The following is a 24,193-nucleotide window of genomic DNA, read 5'->3' as shown; positions in this document are numbered from 1 at the left end:
TTGCATGGCTATCGTCTCCAGCAGAGTATGATCTTTCTTTTCCGATTTCAGTTAAAAGTGGATATGGATAGTTACAATGTCCTTAGTAGGAAATATTACTGCCTTCAGTAATAGAAAGTACATCTTTTAGTTATTCTGTTTAAATGTTCATTCAGGTTCTTTCATACCCTTCTAGGCTAACATAGATGCAAAGTAAATATTTATAAATAGGTCAACAAAATTGACTTGCCCTCACTGAAAATACAGTACAAGCCTTTATTTAGCTTTATTTAGGTACAAACCTGTCGTTTAGCATTTGCTGTCATTTTTTGACAGTTTCAGAAAATACAGATATTTAATCAACTTGAGTTTAATTATGACATGTATTTTTCATGAGAATACAGTAGCATAATAATTGTATTCCTTTTATAATTAAAAAACAGTTAATTACTAACGACCTTTTAATGGAAGACCAACTAGCTTTTGTGTCTTTAATCTCCATAATCTCATTTGTTATATCTTTTATTGTAAGTATATTATAATTACAGTTTGAAATAATAAGCTGCTACTAACATATAATTGAATTGGAAATTGCAAAAGGTGTACTTTTCATTCCATTCCATATACAGTACATGATATTCTCCCACTTTGAAAAAAAAAAAAAAAAAAAAAAAAGCTTCTGCAATATAAATTACCCTGGTTTACATTCATGTAAAATATAACAGATTAATGAAATGTATGCACAGACACTAGGATACTTCAGAATTTAGAAGACTTTAAACTGAAATAATGTCTAATCTCATGGATGCCCTGGAGTTTCTCATGTAAATAGAGACAAGAAAAACAACAGAATTAAGTGCTGAACAGATAACAAAATGGGAGGATATTCTTAAGTTTTTCCTCTCAAAATTCTAACTGTAGGATAAAGTAGAATTAGATTCCTTTCAAAATGAAAAACAGGGTGTCTGTGGAACATGAAAATATTGGCCTACAATGAACATAACAGAAAACCACTCTAGATATTCCGCTACTATTATTATTATTATTTTTCATTTTTTCCCTCATGCATACTTAAAAAGCTGGACCAAAACTAAATCTGTCTTATAGATTTTCCACCCAAGTGTTTTGCTGAATCCATCTGACCTTCCAACCACAGCATTAATGACTGGAGTTTTTTCTGGCATCATGTGCAGATTCTCCCAGCTTTGTCAGTCAGTCTGAAATGATAATAAATGGAGTTGGGTTGTGTAAGGGAAGTATGAGCAGGCAAGAATAAATAAAGGTAACCAAATACTTGAGCTGTTGCTTGTCTTCATGTAATTTGGATGAGAATAATAAAAAAAGACTTGTAGCAGCAATTGGCAGTTGTCCACATCACAAAACCACCACAGAATTTAATACAATTCAACATAATTTCTGTTTCTGACAGACCCAGGATGGAAGCACAATGATGCTGTAGATAACAAATACATTAACAGACCGGGTACAACAAACCTACCACGTACATGACTGTCCTTTCACAGTCAGAACAAAAGGAAAAGATTACACCTCTAAGGAAGCATGGTATTCCCCCTCTGTTTTGGAGGGCAATGAATAGGTAGGAGTTCTGGTGATAAATCAGTTTCATAGTGTACTCTGTACTGACTGGTCTAACTAAAATCTCCAGAATTACGTTGGACAGTCCCCATGCACTGCTGCAAACAGGCACTCTGCCCCCAGCACAGCTGTACAGAAACAGCTGCTGCCCTCTCCATTCTTTTATGCTGTGCACACCTCTGCATATTCCACCTATGCTGGTGCACATGATTTAGTAAAAGAAACTAGAGATCTCAAACAAAAGTTGAAAACCTTGACTTAATCTTAGATTCTCTCTAACACAATAAAGTGCCATTTATTTATAAGTAATAAGAAATTTGTTTCCTTTTTTTTTTTTTTTTTTTTTTAATCTAGAGAAAGTCAGACTAGGAGAAGCCGTCTGTTGCTAGAGCATTATTAAGTAAAACAACCCACCTGAGCAATGGTAAAAAATGGCTGGGGAGGCATTTGAAAGCATATTCATAAGGAGAAGAAGAGGTACTGCTCAGTATTAGGAGCCCTGAGGGCTTTATATCCTTCAAAATCATGAATTGTTGCTGCTTGAAAAAAGGTTTGAAGAAAATATAAGCTTGTTATTTTGATTGACTCAGCTGGCAGAGATATCTCCATTTCTATTTTTTTGGTATTTTATGGGGCATCCCTGCTCTGTTAATGAGAATGATATTTTGCCCTCATATGAAAGACACTTGGAGGAGATATTTATCATTGCTGTTGCTATGATCCACTACAGCAATATCATTTGGATTTTACCTGTGAGTAAAAAAATACGACAGATCTTCCTGCCTTGCTCCAAGGTCAAATCACGCCATGTTCTGGTTTCTCAGGGGGTCTTGTCTTCCCATCTGGAGTACGGTACCCATACAGTAATGTAAGACGTGACCATGATTTCCAGGGACATTCCTAATGGCACATGACCAATTCTTCTGGTGGAATTATTTTTTCAAATTCCAAATTAAAGCAATAAAACTCTCACCTTAGTTTCTTCTAAGATCTTTGTAAGTCTCCCAAGCCCTCTTAAAAGTATATCCTCATTTTTAAACTTGACACTAGAATGAAATGAATGCAATTCCTATGCTAACTTGATTATCACAGAGAAAATAAAGTATTTTGTTTTTATACTGTTATACCTATTCTGACCAGTCCAGAGAAGAAATATTTTCTTCATGAATATCTTATCCCATCCTTACTGTATCAGTAGTGGACGGGAGGGAAAGTGGCTTGTTGCCATTTGTTGTTTCTTAGATTTTTTTCCTGAAGAAATTCCTGAAGAATCTTTACACCATGTTAAAGCTACTTTTAAATACTCTGTCTTATAAAGAAACCTAAAGAAAAACAGAAGGTTATGGGAACAGACCAGTGCTCACAGGGCAAATAGGCCAATACTTTCACTTCCAGAAATTACCAAATGCCCAAGAAATCTACAGCATATAGTTAGGTTCTCAAATATCATTTGCATTTGCTCTGAGGATAACGTGTGTGATATCATGGCCTAAAAATGATCTTCACATGCACACATTCACATCCAGAGAAATAGATCACATCTCTGAACCTACCACCCAAATAAAACATGCAGATGTACCAGACCCTACATGAATCCCATACCTTCAGACCAAGAAACAATCTGTTTCTTTCAGTACATTGAGAGATCTGATGCAAAAGAAATGGAGGAAGCAAATATCATTTGACCAGAATACACAGCAGTGAGTGAAAGGAACCATGCACCAATAGGGGAACAAGTTTCACAGTCATAGTTCCACTTCAGTCTCTCAAGAAAAATGTAAAAAGCTTGTAGTTTTATAGAAAAAAAACAGCACATTTTTCAACAGATGTACCAATTTTATGGCACTTCATAAAACTCCCGCTACTCCTTCCCCATTGCATGATCATTAACAACTTTTTTCCTTCTATTCCACCATCTCTCAACTTTCCAATTTCTGTCTGTCCTCAGAACAAGCATCTCTTGCTTACTGTTATTAACGGCCTTTCTCAGGTGTTCTAATTAAGCAACATTACCATAGCTAACTAAAAGCAATTACACCTAACTTATATTTAGGTTAGACTTTCCTGCTTCTTTTCAAACTTGGTGGAGGAATGCTGGACTTGAAAGCTTTGTCTGTTTTTCCACCTGTAGCATCTCATCTAACAAGATATGACCTCTTCCTATAGTCTTCTGTGAACAAAGGATCTCTCTATGTTAAGAATAAACAGTATATTGACTAGACTTATCTTCATCGTATACTGTTTATATCAACATTTTTAAATGTTTATAAGTTTAAGAGAGAAGACCTAAACAACTGACTAGTTTCAATAAATTACACCCCTTTATTTGCTTTTAGATGCTTTTTAGGGGCAAAATCTTTGCTTCTATATCCCTCCTGCACAACTGCATAGTTCCTTGGTGGTATGAGCAATGTTTGGATATGGCAGAATACCAATTGTGTGTGCAGCCAAGAGCTTAGCAGGATTCAAGAAAGGATTAGACATTTCTATGGATAATGAGAATACCCAAAGTTACATTAAACAGGACCAAAAAAAAATTAAAGGAATAAATCTTAATTCTTAAAGTCTGAAAACAAACACTATCCGGTTGGGAGCTAAGTAAAAAATTTTACCAGTTAGTAGGTTACAGCATATTTTTGCTATCCCATTTTCTGCAGGAATGGAAGATGATATATGCATTCTATTTAGGAAGGCTAGCTTAGTGAAATAGTAATATATTTCCTATATTCCTTCATTGTCATGTAATCAACCTTGTTTCAGTTGCATTAAGTTTTAAAACTTAACTTATATCACCTAAAAGAAAATGCATGCAATTATGTCTTGAAAAGTACGTATAATTTAGAACAACTGAGACAGTAAGATACTGCAGAAAAAGTGCTAAGGTTAAATATTACAAATATACTGAAAGTAGAGCAAATACTCCCTTCTTTTCTCATAAAGGAAAATCATCCCCCTTTTTTATTTATTCATTTACTTTTGATTGGTGCTAGATAGTATAAACCTCTTGTTCCCTTCTATAAACAGCAAAGATTAGAAATTAGATAAACAGTAGAACAAACAAAGCTGTTAAGAGAAGTTCAGCCTGGAAAAGAATTACTTTTTTTTCTCAGTTTTATAAATAAAAAGTAATAGTTTGGTGGTGGGTTTTTTATTTATTTATTTTATTTTATTTTAAATTATACATACATATATATAAAAGAGAGATAACTGCTTCAGAGATTTCCTGTGTTTTCTAACAATTGAAACAATATTAGATCACAAAATCTTTTTTGTTTTCTTGTACCCCTCTCTGAAGAAGAGGGAAGTCAGAACAAATGAAAACACAAGGCTCATATACCTCCAGGAAATGCTTGCGTAAGGCTTATTTATCTTTTAACTAACATTTGTTAACCATGGATTAGTGGAACAGCCTCTTGTAATTATGGTTACTGTTCCATTTGTGGCTATCTTCATGAGGCCAGTGAATCTTTAAATTACAGGCTGACCACCCGGGAGCACAAGTATTGAATCAGCCACATCTCCATAGGCACCACATTTGGACAATTATCCCAAAAGATGACATGCTAACACACACATACACAACAAAGAAGGTTTATGCTCACAGCTTCAGTCACTTTCAGTCCCTGTAGTGGTTTCAAGTTCAATAAAACCAGGGTGGCCTCGGACATAATGTGTTCCATTTTAGTAAGGGAGAAATAGCTGGTGAAGACAGTCTTTGTTAAATACTTCTCATTCTGATATCTATCACAGAGTCCTTCAGCTATATAATCTCTGAAATTAGGCTGCAACAGAAGCTAGGAAATCAGATCAAGGAAAAATGTTTTAGTTTGCTTAAAGGCTTTTTGAATTTGAAATGTACATATAAAGATATGCATGTGTGTATACACATACTCAGATATACATATATATATGTGGTATATACATATATATATACCAAGTATGAAGAGAAAAACAAAAACAAATAAACAAAAAAAAAAAATGAAACAGCTCTTTTATTCCTAAGAGTCTCTAGAGTCTCTATAGCTGAATGTATTTTGCTATGTGTTTCTCTTTACCAGTGCCTGAGGGCTTACTATTCAAATCACTACTTCCAAGTTAAAAGACTATGATCTTTATTGAACAGATCATTCTTCTGAGATTTAATCTTACTTTAGTCCTTTGGGATCAGATCACAGATCTTGCTCTCAAATGCCTGGGTCCAAAGAAATCCAGTCAGTCAGCAAGGGGCATTTAGATCCTGTGGTACACCAGCCTTCACTTCTCTCATAGCTCCGTGTAAGTTGTGCACCCAGGTATCATTTGAAAGACTTTCAAAGAAAATAGTTTCATCTCAGTCTAAGATCTACAATTATTAGATTATGAAGCCACACATATTCTTGACCAAAGGGCTTTCTGCAAGCTTTATAGCAGAGCTGTGACCTTGCCTTAGCCCCTGACACAACTAGATCTGGGTAGGTAGCATCACATGAAATCAACTATTCCAGAAAATTGGGCCTCTTACACTTATTGTCTAATAAATTAGCCTTTTAGTATAGCATTTCAGCCAGAGATTCAGCAGTCCTCAAAAATCACACTGTAAGTAAATAGCAGCAAGGAATCTGTCTTTTATTTACTTGTCATTCAGTCCTTCTATAATGCATAAGTAACATGTGGGTGATATATATACACTTAGAGACACATTTTGATGGCATCTAGGAACTCAAAGAGGATTTGGTTTCCCATGGTGCAGGGCATTATATAAACACTGATTTAAAAGGTGGTCCTGTCTCCAGAGGCCTTACAACATAGTCTTCATGTTGCGTTGATGGATCTCTCACCATCTGTGCAAACTCAGTTACAAAACGATTGCCTAATTATATATGGACAAAGCACATCTAATTCTGAAATGTTACTGTGTAGACTGGGCAGGAGAGCAATCTGAATCTGCTATGATTTTACAATTACAATGTGTATTTTGAATTACTTCTGGAATATGCAAAATTCAACTGCAGAGCTCTGAGTGGGATCATCTGTGCTGCAAATGAGGGTTTGGCTCTTTGTTTATGCAATATTTCTTGTATTTGGGGGACATGGAGAACCTTATCATCTTTCAATACAAAAATTGTCATATATAACCTGAAATCAGAGTGGCTGTACACAGTCTAGAACTGATGTACCTGCATTGCGTACAGTACCCTCTGTTTAGAAGTCCACCTCCTCTTTGCCTCCTAGCTTCATACTGGGTCGAGATCTGAGTACATTGCTACCACACAGTATTCTCTTTCTGGTTTTCTTCGGAAGGAAAGCACTTGACAGGCAGGAGTCCTAAGTTGCTGCCACGGTCCCTCTGTTGTGGAGGAGCAGGCTTTAAGGTGCACCCATGGATCACACCTGTCCTGCCCAAAGGATATAGCAGCTGTCCCAGGACCACAGCATCAGGAGTGTGGTACAGTTTCCCATGGTCATTAAGCAGATTACAGACCTCACGTTACCTGCTCCCTCTCCTTTCAAAGACTGGTGAGAAGTAGAGAGTGGAAATAAGGACCTGATTCTCTGGAATTATTGACTCCCCTGAGTTTCTTTCCTTCAGTGGCCTGTTCTTCCATGAAATGTCACTACTTGCTCCCCCATCTTATGACAAGAATACAAATAGACAGAAAACTATTTATCCTCAGGTTTTTGACCTTCTTCTGCATGCTTATTCTCCATTCCTATTATCATTGTCTACCACCTGCCCACTTCTCTGAAATTTCTGCTCTGGATTCAGAGTCCTGTCCTTTACACCAAACTATATTTTATTTACTACACGGCACTTATGTAAAACTGATGTCATTACATTTTCTTTCTGACAAATGGAAAACAAGATATTGAGGCTCTCTACTTCATACTGTTTTTCTTTGTTTGTTTGTTTGTTTGTTTGTTTGTTTTTCCTCTTGGTCCGTATAGCCACAGGTGTATTTATCTACCATGAACTTTACTCCTTAGTTTGTTTCTGGCAACAAAATGATGTCTATGGAGAATGGTTCATCCTATTGTTTCCCTATCAAAAAGAATCTGGGGGAGGGACAGAAAAAATGGAACATTTACAAGAGAAAATAGCTACAGTTGAAGTGTGGGTGCATTCTTTTCAGGCTTCTGCAGTATTTAAAGGTAGCTTGTTCTGGATGCCAAAATGGTTGGAAAGTGTTACCGAGGCATGATATACAAAATCTGCCGTCTACACCAAAAAAATATTTCTTTCTGATATGGCAGATGAACAAAATGCCAAGGTTAAGACTGCAGTTACGTGCACTGGCAGGTGGAAGTCTGTCATATCAAAAAATCTCTGCAACAGATCTAGGTAATACCACTCCAAGTTATTATTTTTTTTTTCTTATTGTTATTTTTTAAGAACGGATAGGAAGTCAAATGAACAATTTGATAAATTTGAGCTCATTAAAGAGGTTAAGATTAGAGGAAGCCTGGGTTGCAGTGACCATGCCCTGGTTGAGTTTGTGATCTTGAGGGATATGGGCCCAACTAAAAGCAAAGGCAGGACCCTGAACTTCAGAAGAGCCAAATTACAGCTGTTCAAATAATTAATGGATGAGATCCCATGGGACACTGTCCTTAAAACAGAGGATCTGATCAGAGCTGGCAACACTTTAAGGACTTTTTTCTTGGAGCTCATGAGCTCTCTATTCCCATATGTAATGAATCAAGCAGGGAAGGTAGGAAACCAGTATAGTTGAATAAAGATCTGCTGGTCAAACTTAGGCAAAAGAAGGAAATTCACAGATGGTGGAAATAGGGCCATGTTCCCTGGGAAGAGTACAGAAATGTTGTCCAGATGTGCAGGGATGGGATCAGGAAAGCCAAGTCACTGACAGAACTAAATCTGGTGAGGGCTGCAGAGAATAACAAGAAGGGGTTCTACAGGTACATTGGCCACAAAAGAAAGACCAGGGAGGGTGTAGTGCCTCTGAAAAATGAAGACAGAGAACAGGTAATGACAGATGAGGAGAAGGCAGAGGTACTTAACAGCTTTGCCTTGGTCTTCACTACTGGTCAGGCTTCCCACATCTCTTGAGTCCCCGAACCTGTAGGTGGGAGCTGAGGGAGAAGGGTCCCTCCCACTGTAAGTGAAGTACAAGTTTAGGACCTCCTAATGCAGCTTACCAACTAAAAGTCTATTAGTCCTGATGACATGTATACCAGGGTCCTGAGGGAATTGGCTGATGTAGTCACCAAGCCTCTCTCCATCATATTTGAAAAATCATGGCAGCCAGGAAAAGTCCACAGTGACTGGAAGAAGGGAAACATCACTCCCATTTTTAAAAAGGGTAGAAAGGAAGACCTAGAGGAACTACAGACCAATGAGTCTCACCTCTGTGCCTGGCAAGATCATTGAACAAATCCTCCTGGAGGCAATGTTGAGGTACATGCAGGACAAGGAGGTGATGCAAGACAGGCAGAATGGCTTCAGCAAGGGCAAGTCATGCCTGACCAATCTGGTGGCCTTCTGTGATGGAGTGACTGCATCAGTCAACAAGGAAATACTGATCGTCATCTACTTAGGTTTCTGTGAGGCCTTTGACAAGATCCCACATGACATCCTTATCTCTAGATTGGAAAGATATGGATTTGAAGGGTAAACTGTCTGATGGATAAGGAATTGGTTCGATGGCCACACCCAGAGAGTGGTGGTCAATGGTTCTATGTCCAGGTGGAGACCAGTGATGAGCAATGTCCCTCAGGAATCTGTCTTGGGACCGGTGCTTTTCAATATCTTCATCAATGACGTAGACAATGGGATTGAATGCACCCTCAGCAAGTTTGAAGATGACACCAAGCTGAGTGGTGCAGTTGATACCAAAGAAGAAAGAGTTGCCATTCAGAGGACCTGGACTGGCTGGAGTAGTGGGCCCATGTGAACGAGGTTCCACAAGTCTGAGTGCAGGGTGCCGCACCAGTGTTGGGGCAATGCCAGACATGAAGAACTCATTGAGAACAGCCCTGTGGAGAAGGACTTGGGGGTTCTAGTAGACAAAAGGCTCGAAATGAGCCAGCAGTGTGTGCTTGCAGCCCATTAGGCCAACTGCATCCTGGGCTACATCAAAAGAGGAGTGGCCAGCAGGTGGAGGGAGGTGATGTCCCCCTTCGCTCTGTTTTTGTGAGACTCCACCTGGAGTACTGTGTCTAGGTTTGGGGGCCCCAGCACAAGATGTGGATCTGTTCCAGTGAGTCCAGAGGAGGGCTACAAAGGTGATGGAGCACCTCTCCTATGAAGAAAGGCTGAGCAAGCTGGGGCTGTTCAGTCTGAAGAAGAGAAGGCTACAGGGAGACCTCATTGTGACCTTTCACTACTTAAAAGGGTCTTACAAAAAAGATGGAGAAGGACTATTTACTTGGGTAGATAATGATAGGACAAGGGGGAATGGTCTTAAACTAAATTAGGGTAGATTTAGACTAGACATTAGGAAGAAATTCTTCACTGTAAGGGTGGTGAGGCACTGGAACGGGTTGGCCAGAGAAGCTGTGGCTCCTGCATCCCTGGAAGTGTGGGTCCCATAGGCCTTGGATGGTGCTGGGTGGGGCCTTGGCCAACCTGATCAAGGGTGTCATTCTTGCCTATGGCAGGGGATTGGCATTAGATGATCTTTAAGGTCCCTTCTGACCCTAGCCATTCTATGATTCTATGATTAATGTATATTTATAGAAATGTGTTTGAGTGCCCTGTTGTCTTGGCATGGTAAAAAAAAAAAAAAACAAAAAAAAAAAACACCACCACCACCACCAACAACAACAAAACTCTAAACATAATTCTAAGATAGTTTACCTGTCTTTGTTCACTTGCAGGAGTGGAGAAGTGCGTTAATTCTACATTCAACCTCACTAGAGCTACAGACAGGACTATAGCCAAAGATGAAATCAAAAATTAAAAAATTATACACAGAACAGACTTTTTAAGATGTCTTAGTACTGTTTAAAGATTCTGAAGATGCTGGATACCACAGTGACTGCTGCCACAAGAAGCTGGCTACACCTGAAGTGCAAAATCTTGAACAGCCCAGAATCAATAAGTTATGTATGAACTGAGCAGCCCAGGATTGGGTATATGACTGAGCGGATGCATGGCATACATACAGAATGAAATTCAACATATTTTACCACAGTCTTTCTCTACCTTCACAGTAAAAAAAATTTCAGACAACTAAACCTGAATTAACATGTCTCTCTGCCACAAAATTAGTGGAAAGAACTGTGTCCCATGTGTTCTTCATGTTGGACTGGAAATTGACTGTAAACTATGAAAAACTCTATAAAATCTGGAGCACATTGTGTCTAGCAAGGAGTCTCAAGAGCCTTTGTAGACTGGACCACTTGGATTCAGTGGGGTCATGCCTCATGTGTGCAGCTGTTTACAGAAGGGTTTTTGCGCTCTGCTTGTCCCTAATTTTGTGACAGAGAGAAGGAATGGTTAAGAGTCAGTGACTGGCAACTGCTCTGAAGTTGAAGCTTAAGCTAAAATTAATCTTAGAACCACAAACTATTTCATAACATCTTTCATAATAACAGCATTTTATTACTTTGTGATGCTAAGTCCTTCCCTGTTTCTTCACTCTGAAAAACCTCTATTGTACTGGCTTCTTCCTGTTTCATTGAAGGGAACAGCTTGTATGAATCAGGGATGAACCAGTCTCCAAAGTTATGAATACCCAGCTATCACTCTTTGTCTTGACTGTCCAGAAAGACCAGCATTGCATCTTCAAACATCCATTTCCATTCTTCCACTCTTTTCCCTCTGTGTAAGGGAGCCGTGACTGAAACCAGGATATTGGCCAAGTTAGTGTATAATAGTATGAGAAGTACATAGCTGTCAGTTTGTGTCCCATATTCAGGAGAAAAAAAAAAAAAAAAAGCAATTTCTGTTTGTAATTTTCTTGTATTCTTTTTACACTAAATTGAACTCTTTGTGAAGGCACAGGCAGAGCTTTTTAAACTGAGACCCCTCATCAAGATGTCTTTTACTGAAACTGTAAATATCACTTGAAGATATCTCGAAGTCTTATGAAAAGCAAACATCAAAGATCCCAATCCTAGCATCTCAAGAAAATATGGGCTGAGTCAGCTGATAACAAAATTAGTATTATTTATGCAGTTGTCAGACTTTTAAGAGGTTACTCAGTCTTTTCTCAGATTTTATGGTTCTTCAGTACTCTGGAAAAAAGTGGACTGCTTAACAATGCCTTAAACTTTTCAATTCCTTCTTTGATGGCACAGAATCTCCTGCTAGCTCTCCTCTGTTCTTCTGGTAGTCAATGTTCTCACAACCAGACTGAAACAGTTAATGAGCAAACTGTTTTAACTTAGTACAAATATGGGAATTAGAGCACAAATAGAAAAATGTAAATCATTACTAAATCCACTTTTTCCCCCACACCAAAATAAAACCACTAATGTTAAAGGGTGGATATGACAGGCTCGTCTACAGAGCTTTCACAGTCAGTTACAGTATAATACCAAGTGTAGAGTATTTATTGCATGCAATACTGGACACTATAGGGTTTCATTGTGAATCTGCAAGTAAATGACTGTTCAGCATTTGGATGGAGTACACAGCCAACTAAGATTACCACAGAAAACATGGGACATGAGAAGAATATTGTTTTCTGACCATGAAAAGACCACACACATGGTCCATGTGGAATGCACACTGGACCATCTTCAAAAACATAGAAGTTGCATTCTCAGTTATGCTCACAGGCTGGTTTAATTAAATATAGGCATTAGACAGTAAATGTGTTGGCAGTTTCACACTGAAATGCTGCTGTTCTACAAGTAACTTCCTCACTGTAGTTTATTCTTTTAAAATGGGACCGTATTTTTTCATTCTGCTTAAGACTGTAGAGGTTTCTGAGGGGAGACATTTCTATAACTCAGAATCTTGAAAAATACTATGTAAAAAAATCAAAAGTTAATTAAGTTAACAAATACAAATTAATTAAGAAAATAAAAAATGATAGATGTTTACGAAGTCTAAACTTCAAAAGACAGTTATTGCTCATACTATAGATTCAATTGGTTATCATTTTTTCATAAACTTTTTTTTTTCTGGAATAGTATTTACCATATAATAGTTTTACATTTTATATGCATGTAGATTTTTATACATACTTGGGTAAAATGACATTAATATTTTATTCAGTTTAGAGAGTCAAATCTAGACCATGACTAAAAAACATGTGTTAACATCTTTGCAACCAAAAACGTAATTAAATAAAACCTACTATATGACCTTTGAAATTTTTAAGAACATAAACCTGATCTGTTCTCTTGGCACACTTATTTTTTGGCTTGAAATTTCAAGATCTGTTTACAGATCTGAAATGGTCCATATAACATTACTTTTCTCCTCCCAGAAACATCCTTTCATGAATAAAAGCAAACACTGATAACAAAGTTTTTTTGTTTAAAGTACATTTTCTAACTGCAGACTATATATTTACCTAACACACTGCTATGAAGTCATGATTTATACAGCTTGCTGACTTACATGGCTGGAAGCTTACAATTATATCATTATTCTATTTTGCACAAGCAGATATACAGGGAGTGTGAAGGTAGTCTTTTCCATTTTTCCCCATTATAAGCAGGGGAGACAAAACCTGACAGAAGGAGATGCATGGACTGAAAGGGACATAGACATTATCTGGTTTGCCTGTTAAGAGGATGTCTTGCCTGGGGAAACCCAATGCCCCTTTTTACAGTCACATATGCATACATTCATCAGCTGAAAGCTAAACACTGTTCTTACAGTATGAAAGAAGCTGTATCTCTCATGAATTCAGGAAGCAGTAAACTTAGGGCTGCAAAAGATACTGACTCCTGTTGAACAAAACTTTTTTTGTTGCAGATTTGGCCTGCCTGCAGACTTCCAATTGGCCATAGGCAAATTAGTGTGGGCCAGACAAAGAAGCAAAGCTAATGAGAAATAGGCATGAAAAACTGATCATAGACGAGAAAAGATCAGTAACAAGAGGGACATTAAGACTTCCAAGTTCCAGAATCAGCTGTAGCCCAGACAACTCCTGCTTGGTGGCAAAGCTGGAGAAGACCAACCACCCTTAGCATCCAGCAGTTTGTCTAGTAGTTTGCATGGGGATGGTCTTCCCCAATTTTGTGCTGTCCTGCCTGCAAATCACATTACATCTTATCCTTTGACCTTTTCCATTTGGGGAGTTAACCTCTGAATTTGGGCCAGGTCCTGCTACTGGGACAGCCAGCTGTTAGCACCTCTTATCTCGTGGGACAAACATTTCTAGGTGTTTTAGCTTTCTATCTCTGCAATTAAGTTCAGGACTATTTTTTAAGGTGCATATCTTGCTGAAAGGCATGGTTATGCATTATTGCAATTGAGTTACTGGCTGTACTAGTCCTGCTGCTGTTTTAAGACTAAAACTCAACTAAACTCACGTCTTTGAAGCTGGTTCTTTGAGACAAGCCCTTTGAATTCCACGTGGTTACAAAATGATGTCTGAGGTTGGCCTGACTCTGCTTGGGATACCTCTTAGGCACTTCCCACCAGCGTTACTGTCTTTGAGGTGATGTCCTGTGGGCTTTAGGAGGTATGCTTTATCCCCCCCCTCCTGCCCTCCACCTTACCATATCCCACAGATCTAGAAGCTCTCATGAAAGACAGCAGTGTGCTGCACAACCTATTTCCAGGCTACGCTGACGTGATAAACACATTGAGCAGTGCAGTTAGTGTGTAAGTGGCTTTGTAGCTGAGGTACCAGTGCTGGCCTGAATGAAGCATTCACGTTCCCTGGTAGCTGCGGATATACATCACTGAGTAAATAAATGCTCTTTGGGAGGCACAGCGCTGTTTATTCCCACTCTGAGGAAAAAAGGTTATTTAAATAGATGGCATAGATGGAGCCAAAATATTTGGAGGAATGGAATGACTGTTCCGGCCTTTACAACTGGAGTCACACCTCTCCTGCGCTTCCCTGGTCGTCTGCGCAGTCCCCGGGGCACAGTGTCTCCTGGTTTTTGTGATGTAGGACTGCCGAACCAGCTGCCGTTTTGCCAAATTGACAGCAGTATATTTCTTCTGTTTTCAGCCTGCATCCATGCACATCTCAAGTCAGAGTTTAGTACTGAAAACATATGTTGTTTTAATCTGCTTTATGTCTAGTATCGGTAATAACAGCAGCAATATAACCCATTTATTTCGCTTGAATGAAAGAAGCCAAAAGCCACTCTTTTAATGATTTTTCCATTCCTGCTGTTTATATTTTTATAGTGCCTATTAATTGGAGACTATTAGTAAAACAATACTGTGTACGTTATTTAGGAGCCCTGTTTAAAAAGAACTCATTAGCTGACAAGTTGTTACAGAGAAATACTTCGGTGTTTAAAATAAATAAATAAAGAACGCATGTACTTCAATCCAGTGTTGTGTAGCTGGCACTAAAAGGAGTTCCCCCATTTTCTAAGAGCCCTTCCATGGGGGAGAGTGAGCTTACTTCCTAAGGAAATTACTGTAGAGGTGTCTGTAAGAGAAAACCAGGCACTGCTTTGCAGCCCTACAACTGCAATGAGAGCGGTCATGAATGAATGTTGAGCCAAAAGAATGATGCATGTTTACATTATGCTTACTATATTATTCCTGCAAATGCATAAAAATGTAGCTGCCATGAACAACTGCCATGTATAGCACTTAGTATTTGGGAAAGCATTTGGTGCTGGGTACGGGGCTCCGCATCTAAATTCTGCTTTAAAAAACCTTCTTCCAGACGGCTGCAGACTTTGGAGAGGTGACTGCTCCGGCACGCAGCACAAACTGCAGGGGACGAGCAGTGTCTGTGGGTGGGTTTCACCAGAAGATACAATCTTGTCTGAGTGGGGCTTTCATTCAGAGAAACCCTACTGCCCCTTGCTCTGCCCTGTGACTTTAGCCGGAGAAAAGCTCATTTTGTGCTTGGCAGTCGCTTTGTACCATCCCGGTGACAGGGAAGTGTGAGGTAAAGGACAGTGTGCATGTATCCTTTGGCATCTGAAGAGATGTCCCCCTTACACCTGGCACAGGTTGTGCTGGTATTACGGTGTACGGGACCGTGTGATGGACTGGGCCAATGAGGGAGACAGGTTTGAAATCATCCTTACTAAAACTTGAGAGAGGAAGAGAGACCAAAAAAAGAGAGAAAGGAAGATTATTTTTAAACTGGGTATATCCAGATATGTTTAGAGAAGCAAAAAAAGATTTAAAAGTTTATTTAGAGGATGAGTGAAAAAAAAAAAAAAAAAAAAAAAAAAAAAAAGACAGTTTAATTATATTTTCAAGACTGGCAAATCAGTCTGATAACTCTGAAACTTGTGTTACCAATTCTATAATACACTGGAAATCAGAAGCTATTAACAGAAGATGTGGTGTTTGGGGATTTTGGTTTTTGTTTTTAATTGCATAGCTCTGAAAAGAAAAAAAGAAAATAAAAATTAAAAAAAAAAAAAAAAAGAGTGTCTTCACTAAGTCTATCTTGGAGAAAAAATGTTTCCAGGATCAATTCCTGCTTTCTGTTTTGCATATTTTCTTTGTGACTAGTGTGTTAATGTTTTAACATTCATCATGCAGTTAGTGTGCCAGCTGAGTGACTGCTTAAATAGGAGCAGAAATGCACGTTGATTAAATTCTTTCAAACTCCTCAACAAGAAAATGAGTGTTATAAAAGAGTGCTGAAATTGAATGATTCAAGTAGTGCTACATTCACAAGTTAATTCCTTGAGCCTGCCTATTTCCTCTGGACTTATTAACTTCCAAAAATCCTTCCATGTCCCATGTGGGCCAGTACAGAGAAAATTAACCCAGGTCTGAGGCAAGCTGGCATTGGGGCACACCTGTACATCCTGACACAGGTAATACACCTACTGTGAAGTTCTGTGGTCAGCAAAATAGGAGCCACCAGGCAAACAGAGCACTGCACCTAAGTTCTTAATCTATCGTGCAAATTGAGTAGCCAAACCCAACAGCATCCTGTGCTCCCTGGGTCCTACAGGAAGTCTGAAGTCTGAAAGTTCTCTCTTTCCTTGGTCACCCTCACTGTATTTACATGCCAAAGTAATGAGAGTGCATGACAAGCTGCTGTTCTTCCTCAGAAACTTTACAGATCCCTCAGCAAAGAGGTTTTAGGAGCTGATAACCTCTGCTTTTCAAGGTCCAATTTCAAGTGAATAGGCAGGAAAAAACAGTAGAGCATATTGGACGTAAAGCTGGAAAGAGAAGAGAGTCAGCAGAGGTTTAGACATAATTGGGAAGTGAAGCTGTTAGGCTACACCAATTATAAAAGGCAAGACAGGGAAGGGAGGGTGAAATACATTATTTATATGTGCTTTCTGCAATGTTCTCTGAAAGTCAGCTTCACTGGAGACTTTCCTGCTCCATATTCAAAGCTGGATACTTTTACATCCACACAGAATGATGTGAAGTGTCAGGTCTTGAAGATTTAGCCCAGTTCTCTCTTACGGGCTGCAATGGGGCAGTAGAGGTCTGGGGCACCAGATCTTAAGATCAAGTACATGGAAACAAGGAATGTTAAGGCAATTTTTGGAAAAGAGTAGTTTAAAGCTCTTCAGAGTAATTTGTCCAAAGAGTTATGTATGAGGGATTTGCTTTGCTTAAAAGACAAACCAGTCCCAACACAGCTTTTCATTGACAAGTGAGTGTCAACAGAAGCATAGCTTGTAAGATGTCTAAATATCAACCTGTTATAGCTTAATATTCTGTTTGTTTTTCAAGCAGACTCCACCATATTTATTTCACAGCAACAAGTTATCTTGCTCCCAAAAGACAGTCTGCCCACAATACTATCCTTTTCCTGTTTGTTGTTGTTTTGTTTTGTTTTGTTTAATTGTTTGTTTTGATTTTCCAACTTATATTATGTGGAAATAGTCTTGGAAAAAAATAATGCTGCAACTCAGGCAAGATGGGGCTATCTAGGCCCACTTCATCATGTGGATGAGATGCTGTCAACACAGCCTTAGCTGTCAGAAAAACAGAATTCTGCAGTACCACACCGCAGCTTGTTAAATAGACAGACATACAGAAAGAGAAATAAGCATCCTCTGGCAAGAACTGCACTTGAGAGTTGTTTGTGTGCTTGTCTAAAATGTAGTTCTGCCCATTAAACCATCCTTAGACCTGTGGTTTCTGTAAGATGCACACCATCCCTATTCCCCATCTTTGAACTGCTACCACAGTACATTGTCGTGTTTGGGAAAGCAGAGTAAAAGCTCAGAACGAGTGGATCAAGTACAAACATCCAAAGTCCTATGGCACTGGCACATCCCGGTTCCAAACACCTCATTCACAAATAGCAAGCTGTCACATGATAAAATACCTTGACTTTTTCAGCATGTATACCTTCCTTTTCACCTGATTGTTATTGACTAATGTAGTATGGGTGTCTCCAGTAATCCACAATTCTGGCAGCTAGAGGAAGTGGTGTTAATGAGTTACCATGCTTCTGTAGGTACAGACTGGCTGTAAAAGGACATATAACCGTTCTCAGGCATATTATTGAATAACACAGACCTGGGGTATTGCAGCTAAGGGCAAAAATGATAAATACAATTCTACACATACAATGGCTCTAATAATTTGTCTTTCTTGTCAAGGACTGAATTGCTTAAAACTAATATTACACAGTCCTGTGTCTTCAAGCAAATGACTACATGATTTCAGCATTTTTCTTCTGAGAAAAATGGGAAGTAGGGAATTAAGTACTCTGGCTGTTCACTGATCTTAACCAGATTTGAAAGATAAGACATTTCTAAAGTTATTGCAAGGGCCTGAAGTACATCTGGGAAACCAAATTAATTAGTGTGTTTGAACAGAACAACTTTTTGTTTGTTTGTTTCTATATTCAAAGTCACCTCTTTTGTCACTCCATCTGACACTGTCATAAGAGAGACATAAAGAAGTTTTGCTTCTCAGCTGTAGAGACTGAGACTCAGGAAAATCATAGGGAAGGCAACATAGTTTCTACACATGCTACTCTACTGATTCTGTGGGTGGTAAATAAATAGTGCATATATTCTTTTCTTTTTAAAGAGATATAAAGGTAGGTATGCAACTACTTGCTCTGGTCAAGGATTCAGAATAGCCTGAAAAGTTTCTTGCTGATTTATTACACTATGCTGCTTGCATTGGTTTTCTGTTCTGTCAGATATAGTGACAACAATGTTTACTTTTCCTTTGGAGGATTCTCCTTGTCTTTTGATAGTTTCTGTGTTGCCAGTTGCAGAGTCATACCACCCAAGAGTCAAAATGCTTTGTCTGAATACTCTGCTGTCTCCTGGGGTCTGAGTGGAGCAGTGTTGATTTTCACATGCCTTCCCTGCTTCCCTCAAGTCATGACAGACATACGCTGACAAGAGTGAGCAGAATATACCAGGTTTTCTGCATTAGCATTTAGGTAATCTCTGAAGTGTAGTAGCTAGTATTAATGAATAGCACACAAATCTCAGTAAATGAACAGTTCTGAGTTATGCGACAGGTGAAGTAATATGAGGGGATAGTGAAGTTCTGAATAACTATTAGACATAAGAACGAGTCCTTAGTGAAAAGCAATTGATCTTTTATGCAGTCTTGACATTTAAAATAGCAGAATTTTACACAGCTGTTTTGCCATTTCTGGACACAATCCACTTGATCAGTTGGTCTACACTGCAAAAGAACAACAGTATTTTAAGGACAACAGGACTGGCTCAGCTGTTAGTTGTAGATAATGAAGGCCACATTGCTCTTTCCTCACACTACATTTCAGTCCTTCAAGCACTCAGATTTTCTCCTGCCACATGGCTGCTTGTCCCTATGATGAGGATGTGCAACCAGGGCAGCTCTCAGAGGTCTCCAGCCTTGCTGGGGGCCATTTGGCATGCCGGTTCCTGACAGCATGAAATAGAGTGAAATAGAGTAAGAAAGCAGGCTGGCTGAAACCTAATATCACAGAATCACAGAATTTTTAGGTTGGAAGAGACCTCAAGATCATCGAGTTCAACCTCTGACCTATAGTAGCAGAAGAGAAAAGACTGGTTATTAGTCCTTAAGAACATCCTAAATTAGTTGGTTCACTCTCACCAGTTCACAGCCCTAATCCAGTTTAAATGCTAGAGAGTTGTATATCAAGAACACATCCTCATTTACTTTGCTTTCACCAATGCAGAGCAATCAGATAATGACCTTGGACTGGCTCACATACTGCAGAGTTATACAAACATCATTTTCCAAACTTTTATTGTTCAATCTCCCTTTTAAACATAACTGCTTGCACTTATATCTATCCCTCAGTATGCTAGTAAAATGACCTTTCCACCGGTGGAAGAGCAGAAGAAACCAATTGCAGGGATGTGGATGCAGACTTCATTACCTCTGCTTAGATCTATTTTTTTCTTGAGAGGGAGATTGTTTTCTAGAACACAGTGCTGGTAGGATACAAACCTCTTGTTGTAATCTTACTGCAGCACACTCAGAATTTGTTCAGCTTTGGTGTTCAAAAGTCATGTATAATAATAAAATATTAATTTAATTGTATGAACATGCAAATAAATAAATAAATAAATAAAAAGCCATATCAAAAACATCTTAGAGGTGTATTGTCAGGGATTGTAAGATATGGAAGTGCCAAAATTAAGTATAAATTTTCAATTTTACTTCTTGACATTTAAGTGCACACAAATTATGATTTAAATATTGTCATACTTTCTCATGAAAAAAAAAATAAATCTTAACTTTATCTAATCTTGAATAAAAATAATGTATTATAACACTTTGGGTAGTGTTTGAATAGCATTTTGTACATACCACAGTCATTACTGTAATTTAAAGGGGGAAGGGAGAAATGAAAAATATAATTTTAAATAGTTCCAAACTACAGGTAGTATTGATGACAGATTTTCAAGAGTTTCACTGTTAAATCTGCCATCCAGAGCCCTGCAACTGATAATTATTCCCAATTTATTAGGGCTTAAGTGGAGCACCAGAAAATTTGGAGGACTTATATAGGTCTGTCTGTGAGTTATATAGCCAAAAACTGATTGCTTGAAAGAACATCATCATCTGTTTAAGTTAAACACCTATTCGATTATTTAAGAGGAAAATTCTAGCAAGTATTAGAGAAGCAAAAGTGAATGAGTTACGAATTTCAGCATTCAGAGCTTTCCATTTTGTTTTAGATTCAGAATAAATTTGTCAGATTAAATATGTCCCGCATTCTCTCAGCCCAATGGAATAAAGTCTTATTCAACCGATTTATTTTATAACCTATAAAAGGCAAACTAGGATGCCACACTTTGACTAAAAAAGAAATTAAACGCTCAAATTCCTCTGCAATTATGCATCCGTTAAAAGTTTCCTTCTATCTTTAAAAATCTGAGGTGGAAGTGGCTTCCCAGATCTTTACAAGTGCTAACCACCCAGCGCTGCAGTGGGTGGCACCTACAGCAGCTTCAATAATCAGTCAGAAGAAGCTACAGGGAGTTCAAATCTTTTGAAATATGGACTTCAGTCTAACCATGTATGTAGGTATTAACTTTAAGACCATACCAATCTGGGCTCTGCACAACAGTGTGCAAGCTACTAGTGATCTTGAAAGCATATTTAATAGTCTTATCAAGACTTATCATGCAAAGAAAAGCCTTCCCAGAAAGGAACCTAGTATAGACTTTTACTAACAAGACTGAGCTTTGTCATTAAAGACCAGAAAACCCAATACTCTTCTGTGCATAGACAAAAAAATAAATAAATAAAAAATAAAAAATTCCTCTTCAAAAGTGAGATTTATTAAGAAAAGTTTTAGAATAATTTTTATGATGTTTCATGAGTCCTAAATTCATTGTAAAGATCCCTTATTTCTGTAGTGCTTTGTGTTTACTGACTGTTATTTTAAATGCAATCTTTACATTACAAAGCTGCAGCTCAGTTTTGTTAAGGGCTAAGCAGAGGCAACCATTGAAAACCACTCAACCAGTACTAGCCAAATATACCCATTGATCAGTACTATTTGCCTCTTAAAGTTAGGACCTAATCCCTAACGTGATCCCTGTGAAGCCTCTACTTTATTTATTTATTTTATTATATTTTTTTGCTCTTGGAATCCAAGCCTTCTTCACCACAGAAAACAATTGATGTCTCCCCCTCTCCCTCAGTTGAGTCACACCCAAAATTGTAAGCAGAGCTGGAGGGATCATTTCAGAACAAATACAAGCTTAAAGCAGGCATTGCTGGCAGTTTGAAAGAGTGTAATTGCTTTATTCCATTGTTTCCCTCTCTCTCTCTTTTTCCTGCTAGCGCTGTATGTTCTGATAGCTGCAGGGACTGGAAGTGGAAGTGAGGAAATGCCATAAAACAGCTGTTTACAGAGGACTGTTAGCCTGCTCAGAAGCATTAGAAATCTCCTGAGGACTTTTGTATACATGAGGTTTTCAAACCAATTGTACAAACTGAAGAGTACAGTCAAAGTTTCAGATCAACATCCTCACACCAAATGACAATTATTGTTATTTATTTATTTATGCTGCGGCAATAAGAAGAGGTGCCATAAGGTTAGGCAGAGTGCAAAAGAGACTTTCTTTTTTAAGCTTCAGGTTATCAATGGACTTTATTAAAGGTGTTGCATGTCATTTGTCCTGTGATAGCTTAAAAAAGCATTAGGCAGGATCATAACCCTCTTAAAGTAGATATACAATAAAAAGTTTGATTACATATAAAGAGGAATAAATATCCCCAAATACCCTCCACTTCATTGTCAAGCAAGATCACAATGTTTCAAGGTACTTTAATTCATCCCGAAAATGAGTAAACATTTGAGCAAGGTCCCTTTACCTTCCACTGAGATTGCTCACATCTGAAGTAAGCCAGAAATAACTGGAATGCCATGAATTCAGATCCTTTCATCTGAATTCACTTTCAAGTGTTATCAAACTCCTAAAAGATAGTCCCTATCCTACACTTCAATTTAGTACCTAAACACAAAGATGTTTGTTCAAACCCATCTCACGAAACACATGAAAACTAAACATTTTTCACTTAAACACCATTTGCCCATCAGATTAGCAGAAGAGCTCTAGAGGTCTTGAAGTCCCCCCTGTATTATAGCTCTATATAATGTCCTCTGGAGACTGAGCACCATGCTGAAGTCAGCTTTGTTTTTAAATTTTATGCAGTGCCATTGGCTTTATTGGAATTGAGTTAGCTCTTGTTAGTATTCTCTCAATTGGAATTGACAACCTTTCCTATGATCTGACCACTTCAATTTATAGAAGTTATTTATGTTTAATATATTTTAATAGAGGTGGCCAACATTCTACTAAAGAAATTCACTTTCAGCAGAATCTTTCCTCTTTTTGAACATTTTCTTAGTGCAAAAGAAAACTGTCTCAACAGCTCAGATTTCAAACTGAAGTTCAGCAAAAACTGAAAGAGCAGAACTGAGGAAGTGGTTTGGAAGGTTTCAGAAAGCTCAGGTATACTCACGGATGTTTTTGTTACCTTTTTTTTTTTTCAAATTAATGTTGCTCTTTTTTTCTTTTTTTTTTTTGGGGGGGGGGAAGGGCATTGGGGGGTGGAAGGAAAGGCAGCAGCAAACTGCAAGAGACATTTGGAGAATAGGCATGAGAAGAAGAAAAATAAAAAAAGAATCACCTGCAAGGTTGGTTGGCATGACATCTTCTTGTAATACTTGCTAAACATGCAGCCTTCAGAATCACAACTTGTCCAAAAGCCCGTGCCCTGTCTCCCACCTGTGCCTGTCTGTTCAAACCAAGGTCTTGTTGACCTCAACATTCAAACTCAGAATTATGGCAATCAAAGCAACCTTTGATTTTTAAATTTCATTTTCCACAGTGGATTAAGAGATATGTTCTACAAGTTGCTCTAGTGAACTCAGTATTTCCATGCCAATGACCATTCTGCATGAAAGAAGATGGTGGGATCCTGCCATTGACTTGTTTCTACTTTGAAGAGGAAGGGATGGGAAAAAAATTATAATAGGTTACTTTACCTAATTTTTTCTTCATATCACTGTTGTGGTATTCAAATTTCTCAGGAATTTCAACAGAAAAATATGGATTCCTACTTTTTTTTCTTTTCTTTTTATCCAACTAACTTCAGAAAACACAAGTTTGGAACAACTTCCTTGTGGTCTTGCAAATATCAGGGTAATCCAAGGGATCAGCCAAAGAGGTTTTTATGTACGGTGGTGGCTAAAAATTAGGAAATATCAGCAATTGTAGTTATGAATTCATTTTTATTTGGTATATATCCTACTTTTTGTTTTGTATAAGAAAAGTCAGTCCCAAAAAAACATATATTATGTAGCAAGAGTTAACAATTACTCCCTAGTGATACATATATAACTTCCATGACACTTTTGCTGGGATTATGGGTCAACAGTTTATTTCTTAATGAAAGAAGAAAAAATGTTGCTGTTATGACACAGGTGCTGAAATCTTAGTAACAGCTCCAGACCAATGTGAAACCCCTGTAAATTATGACTCCCTCACAAGACAACAAACGGGAAGGATTTCCCCAAGCTACTCTTATTTTGCTAAGAGTGTCATCTTGTGGAATTCTTGGAACACTCTTCAGCCCTGATTGGCA

Source organism: Netta rufina (genome assembly GCF_964035555.1).
Source record: "Netta rufina genome assembly, chromosome: Z".
In the NCBI taxonomy this organism is placed as follows: domain Eukaryota; kingdom Metazoa; phylum Chordata; class Aves; order Anseriformes; family Anatidae; genus Netta; species Netta rufina.
The sequence above is the reverse complement of the archived record's forward strand: the minus strand, read 5'-3'. Positions refer to the sequence as shown.